The following is an 11,561-nucleotide window of genomic DNA, read 5'->3' on the forward strand; positions in this document are numbered from 1 at the left end:
GTTTTGATAAACTAGCACTATGTAACGTTTGGCGGACTAAGAGGGGTGACGAAAAGGCATACACATGCTTTTCGCACATATACCAATCCATGTCTACAATTGACTACATGTGGGCAACACCGGGACAAATGGGTGAGGTAAAAGCAATAGACCTTGGGTCCATATTATTGTCTGATCACTCCCCTCTGATAATGACGGTGAGAGATGCAGGGCAACAAATGGAGCTGTGTGCCTGGACGTTCCCAACTGAGCTACTGAGTGACACAGTGGTGGTAGAGACCATTAGGGAACGGAATGATAAGCTTTCTTTCGATTAATGACAACCAAAGGGACAGCACTAAGATCTTAACGGGAGACACAAAGGGAGAAAATGGAAGGGTATCTGGAGGTCCAACTGCGAGAAATCCAACAGGCCACTGTGAAATGTACAACGAGGTCTCTTCATAAAAAGCTAAAGGAGCTCCATAGTAAATTGAATATATTGCGGACCCGCAGGGCAGAGAGATCACTATTAATAACTAAACAGAGGTATTACGTGCGGGCCAACAATGCGGATAAACTATTTCCACAGCAGTTGAAGGGATCGGAGACAGCTAGTACTATACAACAGATTACAATGCCCGACGGATAGAACACAACAGAATCTGAGTCCATAATTGAGGCGTTAGTGCAATTTTATGAATCATTATATAAATTTGATATTTTATTTATATCGCGCTCGTAGTGTTACAGAGGGCGACAAGGGAGGGGAACATGGGAGAACAAAAACAACAATCTTTCTAGACCCTGTGACATTGGGAGAGAACAGATCAGCAGGGGAGGGGGGCGAAGGAAAGCTAACAAAGGAAGGTCTTGAGGTGCTTCCGGAACCGGAGATGGTTCTCCTCAAGTTTCAGAGTGGTAGGGAGGCTGTTCCAGAGGGAGGCCCCAGCCGAAGACAGATCTACCCCCAGCGTGTTTCTTTGAAAAACAATTGACACTGAGGGAGTTAGAGGTAGAGGAGCAAATAGCTCGAGGGGGGGAGGTATTTACGGAGGGATAGTTGAAGGTATTTTGGACCCATGCCCCAGAAAGCCTTGTGGACAATGCAGAGGGTTTTGAATGTAACCCTTGCATCCACTGGCAGCCAATGAAGGGATTTCAGAGCTGGAGAGATACGATGCCAGGGCTTCAGGCCAAGGACAAGTCTTGCAGTCCTGTTCTGATTTGTTGTAAAGGGCGGAGAGTAAAGGCAGGAAGATTTAGAAAGAGGCTGTTACAATAGTCCAACCTAGGGAGAACCAGAGCTTGGGAGACAATCAGCTTCTGGGGGAAGGAGAGGAAAGGCAGAGTACCTCTGAGGAGGTGCAGTAGGATGTTTGACTTTTTAGAGAGGTCAGAGATGTGGGCAGAGAAGGAAAGTGTGGAGTCAAAAATGACCCAGAGGTTCTTAGCCTCATAGGTAGGGATAGGAGGAGGGCCATGGGAGGCCAATCAGGGAATGAGGGGAAAGGATGGTGAAGGCGTACCGATGAGGAGGATCTCAATCTTGTTGGCATTTAGACAAAGATCATTGGCAGCATACCAATCATGAATGGCGATTAGGTAATCAGGATGAGAGAAGGAGAGGAGGTGGCCGAGGGCAGCCTGAAAATGAGTTGAGTGTCATCAGCGTAGCACTGGAAATTTGAGCAGAAAATGCCAATGCAGTGGGCGAGAGCTGCCAGCTATTGGTTGAAAAGCCAGGGCGAGAGGTTAGACCCCTGGGGAACACCACAGGTAGAGAAGGAGATAGATGCAAGGAAGGACCCAAGTAGGACCTGGGAGGGTCGATCAGAAAGGAAAGAGGTCAGCCAGGCCAGAGCCTGATCGGTGATACCCAGGTTATCAAGGAGACGATTGAGTAGGGTCAGAGCGACCCAAATCTCGAGAATTAAGCAGTATTTTTCAGATGTGTCGGCACCAAAAATAACAGCTCGGGAAAGGGAAGAGTTGGATGTGGACATTAGGGAGGACGAGGTGGAAGCAGCTATTAAAGCACTGCCATTATATAAAGCACCAAGACCAGATGGTTTTACAGTGGTCTTTTATAAAAAAATATGCTAGGCAACTGGCCCCGAGGCTGGTGGGGTTATTTAATGCAATAGTGGTAAGGGGGGGGATGGGTAACGCAAACTATGACGGAGGCAAACGTAGTGGTGTTTGGGAAGCCGGGTAAGGACTTAACGAAATGTGGGTCATACAGACCTATAGCATTAATGAACATAGATGCAAAACTATATACCAGCATTTTGGCAGCAAGGTTGGCCCCTCTCCTTCCAGGCTTAATAAACACTGACCAATCAGGGTTCATTATGGGGAGCTCGACCTCAGATAACATTAGGAGGGTTATTCATTTAACAGAGAAAGTTTAAACATATTCCAACAGTGGTAGTGTCGCTAGATGCCGAAAAGGCGTTTGATCGGGTGGAGTGGACATTTTTATTAGCAGCAATGGAACAAATGGGAATGGAAACTTAATGTATTCAAACGGTTCGGCCAAATTATCAGGCTCTTAAAATAAGATTATTGGTTAATAAACAAGTGTCCCGTAGCATAGAAATAGGTCGAGGAACGAGACAGGGATGCCCACTTTCGTCACTTCTATATGTCATATACCTGGAGCCATTTCTGCATAAACTCAGGCGAGGCAGGCACTACGGGGTATCCCATTGGGGGGAGAGGAACACAAGATAGTGGCCTTCACTGATGATATGTTAATAACACTGACACAACCTGAACTGTCAATACCGGCATTAGTGAAGGAACTGGCAAGCGTAGAATGTGAGGCGGGTCTCAAGGTAAATATGGGGAAGTCAGAGTTATTGGACCTGGGCCTAGACCCTGCTCTGAAGGAGGCACTACTGTCCTACACTCTGTTTGTACTCGCAGAAACCTGCATTAGATAACTAGGGGTTAATTTAACTAAGGAGGTCTCACAATTGTACTATAGTAACTACCCACTTGTGCTTCATAAGGTAAAGGAAGATTTAGGGAAATTGACCTCCCTTCGAATCTCATCACTAGGCAGGATAGCAACCATTAAAAATGGTGACACTCCCGAGACTACATTATGTTTTTCAGGCTCTCCAGATACCAATTCCGCTGTAACATTTTGTGGGATTGAATAGAATGATTTCGAGGATTTGGATGGCGAAATAAGATCCCGAGAGTAGCATTGCATATGCTAATGGAACCTAGGGATGGTGGGCGAGTGGGCTCTCCGACTTTGAGAAGTATTATGAGGCAGCACAGCTGCGTGTACTCTGTGAATGGTTTAAAGGAGATACCCAGAAACCCTGGGTAAGGATGGATAGGGTGTTGGCAGGGTGCCCTTTGGAAGGAGTCCTCTGGCTACATAGACAAGAAAGGCCCCAGAACATGAGCAAGAGCAAGAGTCAGGTACTGACAGTGGTCTGCGATATTTGGGATCGACGAATAGGAAAAGGGAAATCTACACGTCCATCCCAGTTTACCCCACTATTAGGGAATCCACACTTTAGTCCAGGGATGGCACTGGGAGCATTTAGGCATTTAGGCAATGGCGGGAAGATGGGAGCACAACGTTCATAGACATGATGCGATGAACAGAAATCAGTACTTTTGAGGAATGCAAACAGTCCCTGTGTTTATCAGAAAGGGATAGTTTAAAGTACTACCAATTACAACATTGGATAGCGAGCTCAGGGGGCAAAGTGGCAGTGGGGAGAACGTTTACAGTATTTGAAAAACACACTACTACACAGACTGGAAATAAACAAATGGTGTCTAGGCTATACTCCATATTAATGGAAGAGGAAAAGGGACAGGTTTGGGGATACATGCAAAAGTGGGAAAAGACACTGGGGATGGGTCTCCCTAGGGAACATATATTTATGGGCAAATATTCCCAAATTCACTTGGTCAATTCAGGTCAGGGAAGCATGGTATAAAACAATGGTCCAATGGCACTGCACACCTGAGCGATTGCATAAAATGTATCCTTCAACTGAGGAAAAATGCTGGAGGGGCTGTGGTACAAAAAGGGGACTGGAGGCATGTTTGGTGGGAGTGCCCGAAGTTGAAGGACTTTTGGGAACGTGTTATAGGCATAATAAAGACAATGGTAACCCCTGATGTAACTTTGACAACTAGAGAATGGTTGTGTAGACTGTTTGATCTGGGGTTCCCATGGTGAAAAGAAATTCACATAGCAAAGCTTTATGTTAATGGTTATAGTGGAATGGTTGGTAATAGTGAGCTATTGGAAACAGAAACAGCCACCTACTATAAGGGATTGGTTGTTTAAACTGTGGGGGTTCACAGAAACGGAATTGATGACATAACTTGCAAGGGGGCTACGAGAAATTCAAATATGACTGGGCAATGATTATGGACTTTCTCAAAGGGGACTATGTAAGACAATAGTGTCCTCATAACTTAAGAATACTAAATATAATGTAAATGAGAATAATCAAGATAACATGTGAAATGGAAGATTTGATGTCACACTCTGCCTGAGGGGAGGAGGAAGGGGAGTAGGGATAATATTGTATTATTCAAAATGATAATAAAAATATATATATTTTAAAAATTTACTATGTCTTTGTTGACAGGACAGAGAAGTCTCTATATATTTTCAAAGGACACCAGAGTGTGACCCTAGAAAGTTTGCACATCAAAGACCTAGAATATCTAAGGTTCGACTTTCCCCAGAAGCAACAGTAAACTTGAGGGCAACTGTAATCTATTGAAGGGAAGAAGGGAATAGTTTCTTACCTGTAACTCCATTTCTCCAGCATTGGTATCTTTCATGGATTCACATGCTTAGAATATTCCCCGTCGTCAGGCTGGGAATCCCCGGTACATCATATAGACCCTTTCCCGTAGGAAAACTTTTTTGACGCTTATGCGTCCTATCCACTTCGTTTTGTATCATGCGTGCCCGTACCGTCAGGACGTCATGATATAAATACAGGCCCCGCCCCCGCGCTCCCTCAGATTTCGGCCCCCAAAGTAGTGGGGGAACCGGTTTGCATGTTCAGGGGAGGCAGGCGGGCGCATGTGAATCCATGAAAGATACCAATGCTGGAGAAATGGAGTTACAGGTAAGAAACTATTCCCTTCTCCAGCATTGGATCTTTCATGGATTCACATGCTTAGAATAGATTACATAGCAGTACCACCCCCAAAGAGGAGGCGTGCATGCAAACCCATATACTTTCTTCGCAAAGCCCGTTCCCTATGATCATGTATACATTAGAAATCGTTAACATAGGAAAACGAACCACATACAGTCATAAATTTCACAGGATGCAACCCCTCAGCCGGGGCTTACCTTATTGGAATAGGTGTCGGAGCACCGCCTGTCCCATCCGGGTATCTTCGGCATGTTGCTGCGACAGGCAGTAATGGCGGGTAAAGGTGTGTGTCGCCGCCCAGGTAGCCGCCATGCAGATGTCCCCCAGAGGGACTCCGGCCCACAGTGCCGTCGACGATGCCGCTGCTCTAGTTGAATGAGCTCTTGGCCGTCGTAGAAGAGGTTTCCCTGCCCTGGAATGGCAGTACGAAATGGTAGATGACACCCATCTTGACAGTCCTTGCTTTGAAATGGCTTTTCCTCTAGCACCCAAACCCTAGGCCACGAACAGCTGTCTCGTTTCTCTGAACGTTTGCGTACGATGAAGATAAAACTTGAGGGCCCTTTTTACATCCAATGTGTGTAACATGCGCTCCGCTCCAGAGCATGGCTCCGGAAAAAACGTAGGCAACACAATAGAGGAGTGCTTATGGAATACCGAAGGAGCTTTTGGTATGAACTGTGGGTTAGTGGCTAGGACTACCTTGTTCTTGAAAAATCGTAAGTATGGTGGGTCTACCATTAGAGCCTGAACTTCTGAAATACGTCGGGCTGAAGTGATGGCCACCAGGAAGGCCAATTTCCACGACAAAAACTTTAGAGATGATGATGACATTGGCTCAAAAGGCGGCTTCATAAGAGACGTTAAGACCAGATTGAGGCTCCACTCCGGCGGAAATTTCTTCTCTGGAGGGAAACTCCGAAAGAGGCCTTTAAGGAAGTGCTTAATCAGGCGGTCGCTGAACAATGGTGCCGAATGCTGTTGACAAGTAAACCTGGAAATGGCTGCCAGGTGTACTTTTATTGACGATACCGACAGGCCCTTTTGAGCTAAGAACAACAAGTATGGAAGGAGCTGTTCCGGCTTAATCGATTGCGGGGCCAAACCTGGTTGATCCTCGCACCATTGACAGAAACTTCTCCATTTGTACGCGTATGAGCCGTTTGTGGATAGTGCTCTTGCCGCTTGCAGGATACGCCGACAGTCCTCTGGAATCGTTAGCCGACCAAATTCGGCGAAGTCAGGAGCCAGGCCGTCAACTTGAGGCTGTCCGGGTCGTGATGCCAAACGACACCCTCCTGTCGAGACAGAAGGTCGGGGGTCTTCTGGAATCTCATCGGTTCTGCCACCGCTAAGTGTAGCAGGTCTGAAAACCACACCTGTCTGGCCCAGTACGGGGCCACCAGAATTACCCGACATGGGTACCTGAGGATCCATTGCAACGTCCTCCGGACAAGGGGAAATGGAGGGAATGCGTACAGGAATTTGTTCGTCCATGGGAAGGAGAACGCATCCCCCAGTGAGCCCTGCTGAGGCCATCTGCTTGCGTACTGATGGCATTTCCTGTTGTTCTTCGTCGCAAACAGGTCTATGGAAGGATGTCCCCATTTCTTGAATACATGTTGTAGTTGTTGGTCGTTCAGCACCCATTCGTGAACTTCGTTCATTTCTCTGCTGAGGGCATCGGCTTCCACATTTTTCACGCCTGGCAGGTGGAACGCTAAGATTTGCATGTTGTGTTGCAGGGCCCAATGCCAGATTTTCTGTGCCTCCGTCGATAGGGACCTGGAACGTGTCCCTCCTTGTTTCCTCAAGTAGAACATCGTAGTTGTGTTGTCCGTCATGACACGCACCACCGAGTTCCTCAGTTGAGGAAGAAAAGATTTCAGAGCCCATCGCACTGCTCTCAGTTCTAGCAGGTTGATATGCAGGGAGGACTCCTGCAACGACCACTGGCCTTGTACCTGTAACGTATCCAGATGAGCACCCCATCCGCTTAGCGATGCATCCGTCACCACCGTCTTTTGGAACTCTGGTTCCAGTAGAGGCATTCCTTTTGTTAGATGAGTAGACACTCTCCACCAGCAGAGTGCTTGAACTAGTTGTTCGTCGACGACCAGTCTGTCGGACCAGCGACCTCGGCTCTGCGCCCAACGGTCCGCTAGAAATTCCTGGCAAGGTCTCAAACAGACGGCAGTTGTTTATGAACGGAATGCAGGACGACATGGTCCCTAGCAGGGACATGTACTTGCGCACTGAAACCTTGGTACCGCCTCTCCATTCCGACGCCTTGCTTTGAAGTTTCTGAATTCTTTCGCTGGATGGTCTCACCAGGCTTGTGTGTGTATGAAACTCCGCTCCTAGAAAGACCAAGGTCCTCGAAGGCTCTACGGAGGACTTGTTGAAGTTTATTGCGAAGCCCAGTTCCTGTAAGAGGGACATTGTGGCCCTTAGACTGTCTCATGTTTGTTCCTTGGACGAACCTCTGACCAGCCAGTCGTCTAGATATGGATAGACATGGTGACCATCCTTTCTTAAATGGGCCGCTATAGGGGCCAAGCACTTGGTGAACGTCCTGGGGGAGGACTTGAGCCCGAACGGGAGGACCTTGAACTGAAAATGCTTTCTCCCGACGACGAACCTTAAATATCTCCTGTGTCGTGGGCGTATTGGGATGTGAAAATAAGCATCTTGAAGGTCTAGTGATGATAGATAATCCATGGGTTGCACCGACCTGATAACCTCTTGGAGCTTTAGCATTTTGAATTTTAGGCTCTTTAGCCACTTGTTGAGTACCCTCAGGTCGAGAATGGGCCTCCATTTGCCGTTTGGCTTCTTGACAACGAAGAACCTGGAATAAACTCCTTGTCCTTCCTGTGCCACGGGAACTCTCTCTACCGCCCCTTTTCGCAACATAAGCGCCGCCTCTTGTCGTAGGATTCGGAGGTGGGGCTGTGTCGAGAATAAAGGAGGAAGGCGCGGAGGCTTGTCTTTCAATTGTAGCGCATGACCCATGCGAATCGTGTCTAGAACCCATCGATCTGTGGTGATGCACTTCCATCGGTCGAAGTGATGAGAGACTCGACCCCCCAGGACGTTCCGAAGGCCGTCATTGGTTGCTGGTTTGCTTGTTCTTCGTTGACGACGGACCCGAGCCTCGCCGCCTGGAGGCTTGATAGTCCCTGCTTCTACGTGCCGACTGGGACGCTCGTCTGAACCCTTGTGAAGAGTACGAGGGCCTGTTAAATCCACGGTCCCTCGAGGCTCCAAAGCGGGAGTTTCCAGAAGCACCCCTTAAGGGGCGAAAAGAGCGAAAGTTTCTACCCGTTTGAAGGGCGCCGAGGGACCTAGCAGTATCCGTGTCTTCTTTCATCCCTTTCAACGCTTCATCAACCTTTTCGCCAAACAGGTGTTCCCCTTCGCATGGCATGTCAAGGACTTTGTACTGGACTTCAGGACGGAAAGTAGTACATTTGAGCCACGCTTGTCGACGAAGCACTACTCCATGGTTGATTTGTTTGAAGCCAGACTCTGCTAGGTCAACTGCGATATTAATAGCGTGGTTCGAGGCCTCTTCGCCATCCCGCACCAGTAACATAGCTGCTTTCCGGTGTTCGTCTGGCAGGTAATCTAGGATAGGGGCTAGTTTGTGCCACATTTCTCTATCATATCGTGACACGATCGCTAAGGAATTGGCTGCTCTTACTGTCGTCGCTCCGACCGAGAGCACCTTTTTTCCAAAGGCGTCCTGCCTCCTAGCCTCGCTTTCCGGTGGCGTTGAACATTTTTGCTGCACCCTGACCTTCCTAGCCGCTGCCGCCGACACAACCGAGTCAGACAGAGGCTGTGATGTTAGACATTTTGGAGTGGACTCCGGAGCTTTAAACTTTTTCTCGATCCGTCCCTTTATGGCTGGCTCCGAGAACGGATGGCGCATCGTCTTGAGACCTTCTTGCCACACGTGGTCCAGGATTGGGATGGCAAATACCGATTTTCTCCTTTGACCCATGTGGTCAAAAAGGAAACAGTCTTTCTTCTGCTCCTCAGGAATCAAGCCGAACTCGGAACAAGCTTTTCCCATCATTGCATGGAAGGCTCCCACATCATCCGGGGGAGATGGCTGTGTCTGGCTCCTCGTAGACTCTAACTCTACATCCGAATTCCATGTTGGGTCCCTCGACGGTGACAGGGAGATGTCTGACCCCGAGTCACGCAGTATAGAGTCGGACTCCGACAGCTCACCCTCCTCCTGTGCTCGAGGACGATCTTTTACTGCCCGAGGAGTCGATGGGTTTTTTAGTCGTCGAGCGAGCCGCACAAGTTTGCTCGTCGACAGGAGGTACGGAAAACGGCGACGACAAAGTCCCAGGTTGAGGGATCTGCGTATCCAGCCGTTGCAGGAGCTTCTGAAGAGTATTAAGCACATCCAGAGACAAAACTGCCTGGGGGTTCAATAACGTTGATGATATAGGTACCATACCCCCACTTGCACTCGTCGTCGTCGACGTGGAAGGCCGTAAGCCTAAATCCGATGGCTGCAGAACCGTGTCACCTTCTCCTTCCGCCGAGCAGGCCGTGTCTGGCTGCAGTAAGACCTCAGGGGGGATCGGGTCATAGACCTCTGGCAGCCAGGCCATAGAATGAGTCTCCGTCGACGAAGGAATCCCAACCGCTGCTGCCTGAACGGTAATAGGCATCGTCAATGACACCGAGGTCGACAAGCACGTCGTCGTCGTCGAGCCCTTAGACTTAGTCGTCGATTTCGATGCGGACTTCCCGGCTGAAGCATCTCGACTCATGGAAGACCTGGGACGGTCCCCTGAGGAGGATTTTGACAGCGCTAGCCTCTCCGTCTTAGATGATGAGGAGGAGGAGGGCTTTTTATGTGATGAGGAAGATCCAGCATGTTTCCCCTTATGCTTGTCCTCAGTGCGAATTTCCGCTGGCCGTACCTTTTTCGATGGAGGCTCCGACTTGCTCCTGGAGGCCGTGGAGCCAACTTCCGAGGCCGGGTAGGCACCCGCTCCGTCATTAAGCCAGTCGACCAGCCTTCTTTTACGGTCCTTAAGGGTTTTTTGGGAGAAACCCTGGCATATCTCACATGTATCCGCCGTGTGGTGCGGGTGGAGACAGTAGATACAGTCCATGTGGCCGTCCCCTTCATAAACTTTTTTGAGGCCACATGTTGCACACGGGCGAAATAACGCTTTTCCAGACATAATTCTCCAGAATTTGAACTTCGCCGAAGCGAAACAGAAAAAACAACCTAGTTTTCACTAGTAGTAAACACGAGGATCCCACTACTTTGAAAGACGGTTGAAATCTGAGGGAGCGCGGGGGCGGGGCCTGTATTTATATCATGACGTCCTGACGGTACGGGCACGCATGATACAAAACGAGGTGGATAGGACGCATAAGCGTCGAAAAAGTTTTCCTACGGGAAAGGGTCTATATAATGTACCGGGGATTCCCAGCCTGACGACGGGGAATATTCTAAGCATGTGAATCCATGAAAGATCCAATGCTGGAGAAAATATACTACTGGAGAGCGTTAGACTGAGTTGGTCCACAGGAAAATAATACTTCTAATAGCGTGTCTGTGTAATGATGTTCCAGCAATGCCAGCAGATGCACCTTTCTCAGGCACCAATGTCCTTTGCAAAACCAAATGTCAAAGAGTTCTGTTGGTATAGTAACCTCGAACGTATTGGTCTATTCGGTTGTCAGTGTTCTCATGTTGCCTGTTTCTGCGCAGTGTTCTACACCACAGGGTGTCTGGGAGTCATTTAAGCTAGTGACTCAGTTGGTTTTATAAAGTCAGAGGGACAAAGGATCAGCCTAGGGTCTTTGTTGGGGACATGAGGCTCTGAAAGCGGCAGAGAAGCAGAACTCCAGACTTTCTGGGATGGGCTGCAAATCCAGGAGAGCTTACACACAGTGCTTCAGTCAATGCATGCTTCAGGGACTCAAACCAACCATTTTTCTTTAAAGGGAGCTTTGGAGTTTAGTGTGAAACATTTTGTTGACCAAATAATCTCTGGGGCTGCCACATTCAGACTTAATGTGACCATTGCAGGGTTTGGCACTGGTGTTAGCAACAGTGCTTTTGGGCAGATACTGCAACAGGGCTCAGTCAGAAACGTGTGTAATCCACTTTCAACATACAGGGACAGTCTCCAGATCAGCCTGACAAAAATCACGACAGGTAGGGGAAAACACTCTAAATGCCTTGAACGGCATCACATTCAACCACACACGGACAAACAGATATGCCTACAGGACTCTAATGGATTGTAATAAGTTTCACTGTAGAGCCACCCCAGCATAGCCCAATTTACAATTACGCAACTACACCCACCCAGTAGTTTATTCACAGCCTGTCGGGTGAGCAAATACTCACACAGGACAAAGCAGAGTACTTGG

The 11,561-nt window shown here is 48.4% G+C and overlaps 1 protein-coding gene across 2 annotated transcripts in view; it reads right to left on the bottom strand.

Moving 5' to 3' along the window:
* SETD3 (SET domain containing 3, actin N3(tau)-histidine methyltransferase) overlaps positions 1-11,561 on the bottom strand; it is an 800,835-nt gene that overhangs the window by 467,242 nt on the left and 322,032 nt on the right. The gene's annotated exons all lie outside the window — the stretch shown is intronic.

The sequence above is a fragment of the Ambystoma mexicanum genome, chromosome 14, assembly GCF_040938575.1.
Source record: "Ambystoma mexicanum isolate Mex_15411 chromosome 14, UKY_AmexF1_1, whole genome shotgun sequence".
NCBI classification, from domain to species: Eukaryota; Metazoa; Chordata; class Amphibia; order Caudata; family Ambystomatidae; genus Ambystoma; species Ambystoma mexicanum.